Source organism: Mya arenaria, chromosome 13, assembly GCF_026914265.1.
Source record: "Mya arenaria isolate MELC-2E11 chromosome 13, ASM2691426v1".
Taxonomy (NCBI): Eukaryota; Metazoa; Mollusca; class Bivalvia; order Myida; family Myidae; genus Mya; species Mya arenaria.
In genome coordinates, this window is record NC_069134.1 from 38,507,025 (window position 1) to 38,520,881 (window position 13,857).

A 13,857-nucleotide genomic window follows, 5' to 3' on the forward strand; every position below is an offset into this window, starting at 1 on the left:
CAAAGACAGAGGTGTGAGAGTTATTATTGTGGTCCTATAGTGTTTGGACCATCATATCAAAAGTTAAATTAAGGTACTTTTTCGTTGCTCAATTTCAGCCAAAGTGCAAAGCAGCATTATGATATACCATAACGTGTTCACACAAAGCAGGTCTCGACATGCATTAAAATGTGGTTAAAGTTCTCTTGGTATTTTACATTTTATCAGTCTTCATCAGTTGGCAGAATCTAAAGCTACTTTTAAATTCTTATCTTTTTTCAATCAAGTGTATGAATACTTACTTTGCAATTGTAGCTTTATCAAACCGGGCACTAGTAAATCAAACGTTTTTATTACATTTCATAAAATAACTACTTAAATTGTTTGTTTTTTGCACAAGAGAGCGGTTAGGTTTTATAGCTTGTCACTTCAAAAATTGTATATATTCTCTAAAGATGTTTTGACCATGGATATCATCAATAAACGGCCATTTTCCGTGCGGTTGTTCTATATAGGTAATTTCATACCTTATTATTCGTCATGAATATAAAATACATGCCAATATATTGGCGTCCAAAGGTCTATTACGTGGATGATATTCGGCCTCCAATATTCGGATATTCCATTATCAATATCGATGACATTTGAATAAGATATGCGCAGGATTTTATATATATTCATAACCCTAGCTATAGTACATTCATAATTATGTTCAATAACATACATTGGATCGAAATAACAAATCTAAATATTTACGTGAAGGTCCCCTATAGTTACGTACACCCAGTCCCTGCTTACAGTATTAACTGTTTTGTGGCGGAACCCGTCAATGACATTTGTTTTAAAGTCTTAAAACGTGTATATATCATTCAAAGTTCGCAATGCTTTCGAAACAAACGTTCGTCGTGTAACGTCGAAAATTACAGTGGACACAAAAGGGCCAGGACTTACCGCAACCATGACTTTTAACATACTTCACTCAAATATCAAAAAGGGTCATCTTCTCGTCATGTCGAACCTCCGTACCAAGTATGATACCTCATGTCAAAGCTTCTTCCAGGTATTTATCAGAAAAGTTAGGTCCACCAACAAACTGACATGTGCAAATACTAGTACCCCCGTTTCTTAGAAGGGTGGCATAAATACATGGACATGTAAAGAGCGCAAGTTATTTTATATCTAGTTGTAAGAAGCATTTTTGAAATCACCCATCAAATCATTCTTTTAATATAATTGCTAAGCTAATGTTATGTTATGTCTCGCAAACCGCAAACCAATATTTAGTTCTTATGGCCTGCCCAGACGGCATTATCGTTTGCTGGAGTGTAGAACAGTTTATGTTTAATTTAAAATATGATGCAACACAATTTTATTATTTACTATTTAAGATTGCCAAAAATCACCCGATACAGGTATGATGCTGGTATGTTAAGACATATGTGATAAACTCCGGGTACTTGATATGAGTATCTGCCGAATATAATAGTGATCTCAAATGATATAAGATGTTAAATGTATTATCGTAATATTCTTTTCTGCGGTTAAGAGGGCCTTAAATCCATCCGTCAACGGTCTTAAAACGGCTTTAATACTTTCGTAATTGTAGTCCTTACTGTTACCAGATATCTCGGCAAACATCCTTATTTATCCTATATTGTCATATATTTTAGTACAAACAATAAAACAAATACTTGACAGATACTTAGGCCGATTATAACACACGGTTGCAGTTCTTAATGAATTTATAGTTATTCTCTTAAAGATAAGCTTTCGATTGTTATATAAGGCGCACATTTCCCTTTACTGGCTTTGTTTCATAACTTCGATAGAAATATAAGGGGTTTTTTTGTTAGTGGAACATTCTCATAAATTGCCATATAATGTTGAACGGATTTTGAAAATGCGTCGATTTTCCGTTGTTTGTGTGTTGTCCTTACTGTCAATCCTCGTGGCGGTGGATGGTGAGTATGACTATTTCTTAGAAACATATCGAGTAATATCATTGTCTTCCAGGTGTCGTTATCGTTATGGCCCTTTGTAATGTACAAGAACTTTAATATTGCGGCATTAGGTTATGGATATACAAATGAAACTTGGTACGTAAATTTACTATGGCAAAACGCAAATGTGATCTTTGCAGAACTAGTTGCTCCTTTATTGGCTTGGAATCCGGTTGCGGCACATGCCATTCACGTATTTTTAAAGAAACTGTAATTTTAATTTCAAATAACTTTATTGTACGTGTATTAATTCTGATTAAGGTGGAATGATGTGGTTAATGTAGAAAATTTAGTAACATATTTATTTGTTTTTCCATAGTTTTATTACCTTTTCTGAGCCGTTATAAAATTTGGTTGTTTTGACTTAGCCCAGAAAATACAAACGAACATTGACATCTGATGCGGTGCTCACATGTCCTAAATTTAATCAACTAAACGTTTATTGTTTTTAAGAGTTTCATTCAGCATCGACTACCCATGTATGACCTTGACTATTCAGATATTCCGGTTATGTAGGCATATGGTTATATTTTTTTAACAATGCCCCCAATTGCACGACTTTATCGGTTTAGAATCGACGTCCGGTTGCAACGCATCTTCAAGTTTACCATTAAACCTATTTTTATAGCTTATCCGCTAAGTATATTTTTTTCCAATTTATCAAACGAGGCGCAATGCTTCTGATTGCTTTCTAGAACGAACTAAACGCTCCTGTTTATTTCAATCTTTCGTCAACCTTTTGTTTCTAGGGAACGAAATCAGTTTAAATATCATGCGTTACGAGCAAATAAAATCGTAAAAAGTGTTTAGTCAGCAACGCTCTTGTTCCTTTAGTTTAGATATTATGTATTTTACAACGATTGCAAAGAAAGTTATGATAACTTTAACTAAGTCACTCTCTTTGGTACCATTTTTCGCGAGAGTGTGGTCTTTTGTTGTGGTTAAAAGCGTCGTACCCGGAGAAAACCAACTTGTCCGGCCTGGTGACCACTAACCAAAGTCACATGCGACCTGGCCGGGAATCGAACCCGCCATGTGTCGCCTAGGACGACCTTGTTCCTTTGTTTTTTTATACATTATCTTCAAGCAGGAAAAATAGTTAAGCAGTTATTTTAAAACTATAGTCTTATTTAGGACTAGTTATTTTAAATGTACTTTTAATAAAGGGACTCAATAGTTTTTATCAGTTATTTGTTATGCCATTGTATATAATTTCATTTTATGTTATCATTGTATGAAACGAACATCTTCAAATTATGTATTTTCATTTAGTACACTACATTAAACCTACGATGGATAATTTAGATAAGCGAAAATCAACACTTATTACATTTGAGCTTTTACTTTTACTAATTTGCGTGATTTTTTTCATCGATTGTTTTAATATTAATGACACATAACTTAACTGTACATGCATAATTCCAGATAAGGACTGATGTGGTTTAAATTAGAATATTTCCTAAGAGATTTATCTAATCATTATCTATATACTTTTTTTAAGTTAGTTTAGAGCCTGTGTAAAACTTGATTGTTTTTGGCCAAGTGAAACGGACGCATATTGACATCTGCAGGCGATACTTGGTCGCCTTATGTAAATTTAACATATATTGTTTTTAAGAGTTTTGTTCCTCATCAGCTAACCATGTATAACCTTGACCATACATATGTTCGGATTATGTAGGCAAATGATTTACACTTTTAAACGGAGCCCCGTGCCCTAATCGAACTTACCGGAATACTGAACACGGTAAATATATGACCAATCACCGAGTTTATCAATGATTTGTCTTGATAATCTGTTGGACAAACAACTTCGTACCAGGTAACCCCGAGCGACGTCTCTGAAATCGCAAGTGAAAATTGTCTTTGAGTGTTTATGCGCATACATGGACTCCGTTTAATTACTTATGCTTTGTTCTACCCGAAATTAATGTTCATGCTTGTAAAACACACCATATCGAGATCTTATTCGATGCAGATTAGTATGACTGGAATTATATTGAAAACTTTGCAGATTAAAACACGCAATTAAAACAGGAAGTCAAAAGCTGCGCCTTTTCGCTGTAATCACCTTCAATTTGAAATTTCTTATCTCGATCCAATATTGGTTAGTGAACATATGTTTGAATGTTTTCGATCAAAGCGTCATAGATATTGATGAACAATGGCACTTTAAGAGATCCTAACTTTTCAAATAGAGTTAAATTAAAGTTAAAACCTTCGGTCGCCGTGGTGTTGGCGTGCATTTTACATTGATACAAATATAGACAAACCGAACCAAATTAATTCAGCCATTCATAATATATATATGTTAAAGAAATGATATGGAGTGTATAATGTGTGTAAAAGTGAAAAACAATATTCAAAACGCTCAGTGGAGTAAAAGTACATTCCAAAAAATTCTATTTTTGAAATGATATTAAAACAAATTGGGCTATTGTCTGGATTCGAAATCAATGATATGTTAAATAACACAATAATAGGTCTCACCCATCTGTCGGCTTTAGAGGAACTTTGATATCATTCCTGTATTTTCAGCAGTGTCTGAATCTACCAATCCAGATAGCCTAACAGTATGGACAGTTGTGTATGGTTAACTAGAAACATAAAAAGTACAATGAAACCAAAACAAATATGTCGGTACATTTCAATATAATAAGTATATAAATTGATATGACATACTCAAGTTATCACAACATTTGCAGGACCGGCTTTTACCATCCCATCTACGTAACAAACCTTTGTTCGCAGTCCTGTTAGTATGATCTTAAGATTGATTAAGAAAGCTTTTTTTCATACGAAGTAACAGATACCCGCGTTTGTCTTTTTATATCGTACACCGACAATCTCCGGCAATTGATGATATCCATGTTCCATAAAAATAGAAATGAACATCTTATGATAATATATGACGTTATCAAGTGACACGCAGTAAATAAACAAACCACTCCATTCTGCCAAAATACACTTAAATAGTATAATCTAAACCATTTGATTGATTGCCGGGGACAAGGAAGTTACATATTTCAACATTTTGAACGAAAACCAGATATGTATTTTTCATATCGGGTTAATATTTGCCAAGTTTCTCCAATACATTCCATATATGTTGCTTAAGCGTCAATGTATAAACCTGAAAACCCCTACGAAAATCAAACAAGCTATGTTTTACTTTTTTAAGTCTAATGGTTTTGTCTTAGACGTTGACTGGAAATAAACTTCGAAAACATACCATAATTAAAACTCCTGATGCGCTTGGCATTTCAGTTGGAATTCACTAAACCCACATAGAACACAATCCCTCCATTATAATCAAAGCTTTTTAATGTGTGAAAATGATTAAGGCATTTTGTTTGCTAAAACCATTATGTTAGATGTAATCTCACAATCTTATTCAAGTTCAATTTAATTATGAGTAAGCGGTACATCGAGAATAGTTGCGAAAAGGTTTAAACTGACATTAGGTAATGGTTGTCGATTGTTTGAATGTACTTACGAAAATAAATTGCATGATGTGACGTAGTCAAATAACCATTTATTTTGTGTAAGTATATACTAACAATCTTAAGATTTTAAGTGGTCTACATTATATTGCGTAAAATACAACTATTATTATTTATATCTACCAGTAAACTTGATAACCTTCAACAAACCTTCAGGGACTAGACACCAGATGGTCCTTTACAAGGCAAAAACAGTAAGTGCACAAAACAAGCCTAGTAAATGAAGGCTAGTATGTGAACAATAAAATACTATTTTACATGATATTGAAGAATAAACGAATCAATCATTTTGCTGTCTCAGCTCAATATCCCCGTTTAAAAATAGCTTATTAAAGCGCAAAGTTGTTTTCTTGTTTAAAAAGCGTAAAATAGTTTTTCGGAACACATTTTACAAGTCATTCGATCGTTTCAAACACAAACTTGTCAATAAGTGTTTTAAGCAACTTGCTGTCATTTTCAGCATAGTAAAAACATTAATATCAGTGTTTCCGAGAAGCCATGAAGTGTGTAGATTTAGCATGTGAAAGTCACGTGATGAGTACAACATTTAAGGATTGGTTGCATTCGAGCGCGAAAGCTCTTCTTGATCAAATGCTCGCCTGTATATCTTTGTCTTTATGCTTATTTTGAAAAGTTTCTATTGTCTTTTTATGCATTTTACTTCTTTGTTTACGAAAATCCTTTTTGAACGTTTTTTTTTTATAATTTCATACAGACATCTTTTTGTATGAAAATGCTTACTTCATTAATTCAATCATATAAATTATTCAATTGGAGGAATACACTAAATCGGTTTCCATAGTTTAAAGCAGATTTGTCATAGCTTTGTTTGCAATCAGATTTTAGTTATATCATTTAATTTCTCATTATATATATCTTCAAGAATGTTTATTTTAGATAAATCTTTGTCAACAGGGATAATAGAATATATTTTTTGTTCTACTATTGTTTTCCCCAAACGTACAAAAAGCTTATTCTTAGATGTTAATTCATAAAGCTCTTATTGGATAGTATTAAAAGGCTCTGCGACAAAGTATGAAGACTAGTCAGAAGATATATGTGCAATGCAACATATAATATATGTTTCAGAATTAACATAAATGTTGACAATATTAAACCACTGAATCATTTTACAATCAGTGTCAATAACAGTATCATACTAAGAGATACTTTGATCAACTAACAGAGCAAGGCTTTCGTCTTTGGGAAATTTTATCATTCGTTTTGATCTTTTTCATTTTCAATATCTGATTCAATACAATCCAGATCATCTACTTTCGTTGTTTTGTAACTTAATAATGTCATGGATGCTCAAAATAGTGTTACATTCAAGATACATAACTTTTGGTTTCAGCCCACAAACATTTAAAGATAAAAATCGCATATTGCTACTTTCAACAGAACATCCAGATTCGTGAGAACAGTTCAATAATTCATCATTTTCATCGATTTCACAATCGTTGTAAGGTTGTTGCAACGATATTTATGTAGTATAGCAATTTGTCATATGGTTGTTATCTTTGACAACAACGTTGGCAATCGAATATTAATTTATTTCTTATGTCAAAGCTTTCCCCAGGTATTTATCGGAAAAGTTTGGTCTACCGACAAACTGACAATGTGCAAATAGCCCCTTTTCTTAGAAGGGTGGCATAAATACATGAACATGTAAAGAGCGCAAGGTGTTTTATATCTAGGTGTACGATGCATTTTTGAAATCACCCACCAAATTATTATTTATATAACTGCTAAGCTAATTCAATGCTATGTCCCGCAAACCGCAAACCGATAATTAGTTATTAAGGCTTGTTGGGATAAGAGTGAGGTTTGTGCACATAAACTGGTTTAAACCCCCAGTAAATTTACATTTTACTGCCCGTTCCAAGGCGGTACCTAACAATCCTTGATAAACATACTTTTTTATACATATGGTATGTATGCACTGTGCTGTTCATGGAGTTTTGTGCTATCTTGTTTGTGATTTTATGTAATATGTCTTTGGCGTTTACTCAGTGACATTAAACCGGGTTTATTTTTAAACTTTTTTGCTACTGAGCTTGTTTGCGTAACTTTTTGCATAATATTGCCAAGACGGCATTATCGTTTGCTGAAGTGTAGTATGTTTATGTTTAATTTAAAATATGATGCAACACAATTTTATTATATTCTATTTAAGATTGCCAAAACCACCCAAGACGGATATGATGCTTGGATGTTTAGACATGATTAACTCCGGTTATTTGATATTATTATCTGCCGAATATGATAGTGATCTCAAATGATATAAGATGTTAAATGTATGATCGTAATATTCTTTCTTGAGATTAAGAGGGCCGTAAATCCACCTGTCAACGGTCGTTAAACGGCTTTATTACTTTCGTTTTTTTTTTGTAGTCCTTACTGTTACCAGATATCTCGGCAAACATCCTTATTTGTTTTGTAGTCATAATTTTAGTACAAACAATAAAACAAATACTTACGCCGATTATAACACACAGTTGTAGTTCTTGATGAATTTATAGTTATTCTCTTAAAGATAAGCTTTCGATTATGACATAAGGCGCATGTTTCCCTTCACAGACTTTGTTTCATATTTTCGATAAAAATATTAGGTTATTTTATTTGTTAATGGAACATTCTCATAAATTGCCATATAATGTCGAACGTATTTTGAAAATGCGTCGGTTTTTCGTTATTTGTGTGTTGTCCTTAATGTCAATCCTCGTGGCAGTGGATGGTGAGTACAACTTTGTCTTAGAAAAATATCGAGTATTGCTGGTGTCGTTATCGCCATGGCCCTTTGCATAGTGCAAGGACTTTAATACTGAACTTGCGATGATAGTTTCAGGATATGCACGGGAACTTGATACGTAAATTTACTATGACAAAACGCATATGTGAACTTTGCAGAACTATTTGCTCCTTTATTGGCTAGGAATCGGCCACTGGTCGCGGAAATGTATAAAAAATTATTTTTTGATTGATGTAAGAAAATGAAGTACTGCATTTTTTCTTTGACTCGATAGCGTATTTTACAACAATCTATGTAAAATCAAATTTATCTTACTTAACTGTACTTGCATAATTTCCCATTAAGATAGAATAATGTGGTTTACATAGAAAATTTAGTATTATATTTACTTCTTCCCATACCTTCCCTGGGTAAATTAAGAGCCTTTCTAACATTTTGTTGATTTGTCTTAGCCCAGAAAATACGTGCGAACATTGACATCTGAAACAGTACTCGCAAGTTCTAAATTTAATATTTTAAACGTTTATAGTTTTAAAGAGTTTCATTCCATATCAACTACCCATGAATAACCTTGACTATTCCGATGTTGGGTTTATGTAGGCATATGGTTAACTTTTTAAAAAGTGTGCCGCGCCAAAATTGCCCACGGTTATCGGCTTAAAATCGACGTCCGGTTGCAGCGCATCTTGAAGTGCACCATTAAAACTACTTTTATAACTTATTCACTTCGTATTTGTTTCCAGTTTATCAATTTCAAGCAATGCACCTGATCGCTTTCAATAACGAACAGAACTCTCCTGTTCCTTTCGTCAACCTTTTGTTTTCTAGGGAACTAAATCAGTTTTAATATGATACGCAGCAAGCAAATAAAATCACAAAAGGTGTTCACTCTATGTGATGCTATGATATCACAGCAAAGATCGCTTTTAAAACTTTGCCCTAAATAGCTGTCATTTAATGTCTCTTTTTCAACAGACATGCGTTGGCGTTCTGTCAGCATCGCTCTTGTTCCTTTAATCTAAAAATAACATATTTTACAACGATTGTGAGGAAAGTTATGATAACTTATATTAAGTCATATTCGTTGGCACGCTATTGTGCGAGAGTGTGGTCTTGTGTTGTGGGGAAAACCGAAGTACCCGGAGGATACCCAGTTGTCCGTCTTGGTGACCACGTACCGAACTCACAGGCGCCCAGAGAGACGCGAGTGCGCTTACCTTCGTTTCCGATTTTTATTCATATCCTTCAAGCAGGATACATGTTGAGCAGTTATTTTTAAACGATAACCTTATTAAGTTCATTTTAAAAATTATTTTAAAAATCCTTTCAATAAATAAACAATATTATTCGATTTTATCAGTTATTTTTTATGTTTTATATAGAATTTTATATTATGCAATCTTTGTAGAACACAGAACAAAAACACAAGTTTATTTCCACACATAACATCACATATATACAAATCAATGAAGAAGACTATGATCATCCATGATCATTTTTCATTATTCAACATGTTATTAAACGAACATATTCTTTTTTTATCATTTAGTACACGTACAGAAAACCAACGATGGCGAAAATTAACACTTATTGCTTATTTTGATGTGACAATAATGGCATGTTCAAATAATCATTTCTTGCCTTTGAGCATTTTCTTTTACTTATTTGCGTATTTTTTGTTTGTGATACTTATTACATTTAACTTAACAGTACGTGCATATTTGAAATTCCCAATTACAACCGATGTCGTATAAATTAAAATATTTACTAACCAATTCATTTAATCATTATGTATATACTTGTTTTATGTTAGTTTAGCGCCTGTAGCATGTGTAACATTTGATTTTTGGCCCAAGTGAAACGGTAGGAAAATTGGCATCTGCTTATGGTACTTGATCACCGTAATAAATTGAACGCTTTATTGTTCCTCACCGATCAACCATGTATGACCATACCGATGTTAAGTTTATGTAGGCAAATGGTTTGTCATTTTTAAACAAAGCCCCGTACCCTAAGTGCACTTCCCGGACTACCGAACACGATAACTATTTGACCATGATTATTAAAAACCACAGAGTTTATCAATAATTAGTCTCGGAAATCTGTGGGACATAAAACTTCAAACCAGTTACCTGCAAGTGATCGGAAATTGCAATTGAAAAACTGTCTTTGAGTGGTCCATACCATGGACTCTGTTTAATTAATAATGCTTTGTTTTAACCGAAATTAAGTTTTATGCATGTAAAACACACCATATTGAGATCGTTATCTATTTTCGATGCATATGGGAATGACTGGAATTATATTGAACACGCATTTAAAACAGGAAGACAAAAGCTTCGCCTTTTTTTAAGTGTTGTAATCACCTTAAACTTGAAATTTCTTATCTCGATTCAATGTTGGTTAGTGAACGTATGTTTGAATGTATTCGACCAAAGTGTCATATATAAATTGATGAACAATGCCCCTTTAAGATATCCTAACTTTTCCAAAAAAAAATTAAACTGATCAAATCTCATGATTTCATCAAAATTACAAACCTTCGGTTACCGTGATATTGGCATGTATTTTATATTGATGACGTAAGCAAATATAAACAAACCGAACTAAATTAATCCGGCCATTTATGATATATATGTTAAAGAAATGAGATGGAACGTATAAAGTGTGTCAAAGTGAAAAACAATATTCGAAACGCTCTGTGGAGTAAAAGTACAGTCCAAATAGTTCTATTTTTGAAATGATTTTTTTAAACAAATTGGCCTTTGCCAAAACGTGTTAAACGTGAAATACAACGAGAACAATGACTCCATTTTAATGCTTGTAAATGCGACACACAAGGGCGCTGTAGCGGCTTAATCGGTACTTGCTGGCTTGACGGCTTAATCGGTACTTGCTGGTTTGACGACTTAATCGGTACTTGCTGGTTTGATGGCTTAATCGGTAAATGCTGGTTTGACGGCTTAATCGGCACTTGCTAGCCTGGCGGCTTAGTCGGTACTTGCTGGTTTGACGGCTTAATCGGTACTTGCCGGTTTGACGGCTTAATCGGTACTTGCTGACTTGACGGCTTAATCGGTACTTGCTGGTTTGACGGCTTAATCGGTACTTGCCGGTTTGACGGCTTAATCGGTACTTGCCGGTTTGACGGCTCAATCGGTACTTGCCGGCTTGACGGCTTAATCGGTACTTGCTGGTTTGACGCCTTAATCGGTACTTGCTGGTTTACGGCTTAATCGGTACTTGCCGGTTTGAAAACTTATTATTTGGCGAGTATAGTGCTATTGTCTGGATTCGAAATCAAAGATATGTAGAAAACGTAATAATAAATCTCACAAATCTGTCAGTTTTAGAGGAACTTTGATATCGTTCCTGTATTGACAGTGCCTGAACCTACCAATCCAGCTAGCCAAACAGTATGGACAGTTGTGTATGGTTAATAAGAAACATAAAAAGTACTATGAAACCAAAAGAAATATGTCGGTACCTTTCAATATAATAAGTATATATATATTGATATGACATATTCAAGATATCACAACATTTGCAGGACCGGCTTTTACCATCCCATCTACGTAACAAACCTTTGGTCGCAGTGCTGTTAGCATGATCTTAAGATTGATTAAAACAGTTTTTTTCATACGAAGTAACAGATACACGTGTTTGTATTTTTATATCGTACACCGACAATCTCCGGCAATTGATGATATCCATGTTCCATAAAAATAGAAATGAACATCTTATGATGATATATGACGTTATCAAGTGACACGCAGTAGATAAACAAACCAATCCATTCTGCCAAAATACACTTAAATGGTATAATCTAAACCATTGATTGATTGCCGGGGACAAGGAAGATACATATTTCAACATTTTGAACGAAAACCAGATATGTATTTTTCATATCGCGATAATATTCGCCAAGTTTCTCCAATATATTCCATATATGTTGCATAAGCGTCAATGTATAAACCTGAAAACCCATACTAAATCAAACAAGCTATGTTTTACTTTTTTAAGTCTAATGGTTTTGTCTTAGACGTTGACTGGAAATAAACTTCAAAAACATACCATAATTAAAACTCCTGATGCGCTTGGCATTTAAGTTGGAATTTACTAAGCCCACATAGAACACAATCCCTCCATTATAATCAAAGCTATTTAATGTGTGAAAATGATTAAGGAATTTTGTTTGCTAAAACCATTATGTTAGATGTAAGTTTCTCAATCTTATTCAAGTTCAATTTAATTATGAGTAAGCGGTACATCGAGGATGGTTGCGAAAAGGTTTAAACTGACATTAGGTAATGGTTGTCGATTGTTTGAATGTACTTACGAAAATAAATTGCATGATGTGACGTAGACGAATAGCCATTTATTTTGTGTAAGTATATACTTACAATCTTTAAATGTTAAGTGGTCTACATTATATTGCGTAAAATACAACTAATATTATTTATTTCTACCAGTAAATTTGATACCCTTCAACGAACCTTCAGGGACTAGACACCAGATGGTCCCAAAACAGGCAAAAACAGTATGTGCAAAAAACAAGGATAGTAAATGAAGGCTAGTATGAGAACAATAAAATATTATTTTACATGATATTGAAGAATAAACGCATCAATCATGTTGCTGTCTCAGCTCAATATCCCCGTTTAAAAATAGCTTATTAAAGCGCAAAGTTGTGTTCTAGTTTAAAAAGCGTTTTTCGGAACACATTTTACAAGTCATTCTATCGTTTCAAACACAAACTGGTCAATAAGCGTTTAAAGCAACTTGCTGTCATTTTCAGCATAGTAAACGCATTTATATCAGTGTTTCCGAGAAGCCATGAAGTGTGTAGATTTAGCATGTGAATGTCACGTGATGAGTAAAACATTTAAGGATTGATTGCATTTGAGCGCGAAAGCTGTTCTTGGTCAAATGCTCGCCTGTATATCTTTGTCTTTATACTTATTTTGAAAAGTTCCTATTGTCTTTTTATGCATTTTACTTCTTTCGTTTAGGAAAATCCTTCTTGAACGTTTTTTTCTAATTTCATACAGACATCTTTTTGTATGAAAATGCTTACTTCATTAATTCAATTAATATATGAATTATTCAATTGGAGGAATTCCCTTAATCGGTTTCCATTGTTTAAAGCAGATTTGTCATAGCTTTGTTTGCAATCAGATTTTAGTTATCTCATTTAATTTCTCATTATATATATCTTCAAGAATGTTTATTTTAGATACATCTTTGTCAACAGGGATAATAGAATGTATTTTTTGTTCTTCTATTGTTTTCCCCAAACATACAAAAAAGCTTTTTCTTAGATGTTAATTCATTAAGCTCTTATTGGATAGTATTAAAAGGCTCTGCGACAAAGTATGAAGACTAGTCAGAAGGAATATGCGCAATGCAACATATAATATATGTTTCAGAATTAACATAAATGTTGTCAATATTAAACCACTGAATCATTTTACAATCAGTGTCAATGACATGTTCTAGGCTGCTCAAAATAGTGTTACATTCAAAATATATAACCTTTAGTTTCAGCCCACAAACATTTAAAGATTAAAATCGCAAATTGCTATTTTCAACAGAACATCCAGATTCGTGAGAACAGTTCAAT

The 13,857-nt window shown here is 33.3% G+C and overlaps 1 protein-coding gene across 1 annotated transcript in view; it reads left to right on the forward strand.

Moving 5' to 3' along the window:
* LOC128215244 (fibrillin-1-like) overlaps positions 1-13,857 on the forward strand; it is a 52,060-nt gene that overhangs the window by 29,435 nt on the left and 8,768 nt on the right. The gene's annotated exons all lie outside the window — the stretch shown is intronic.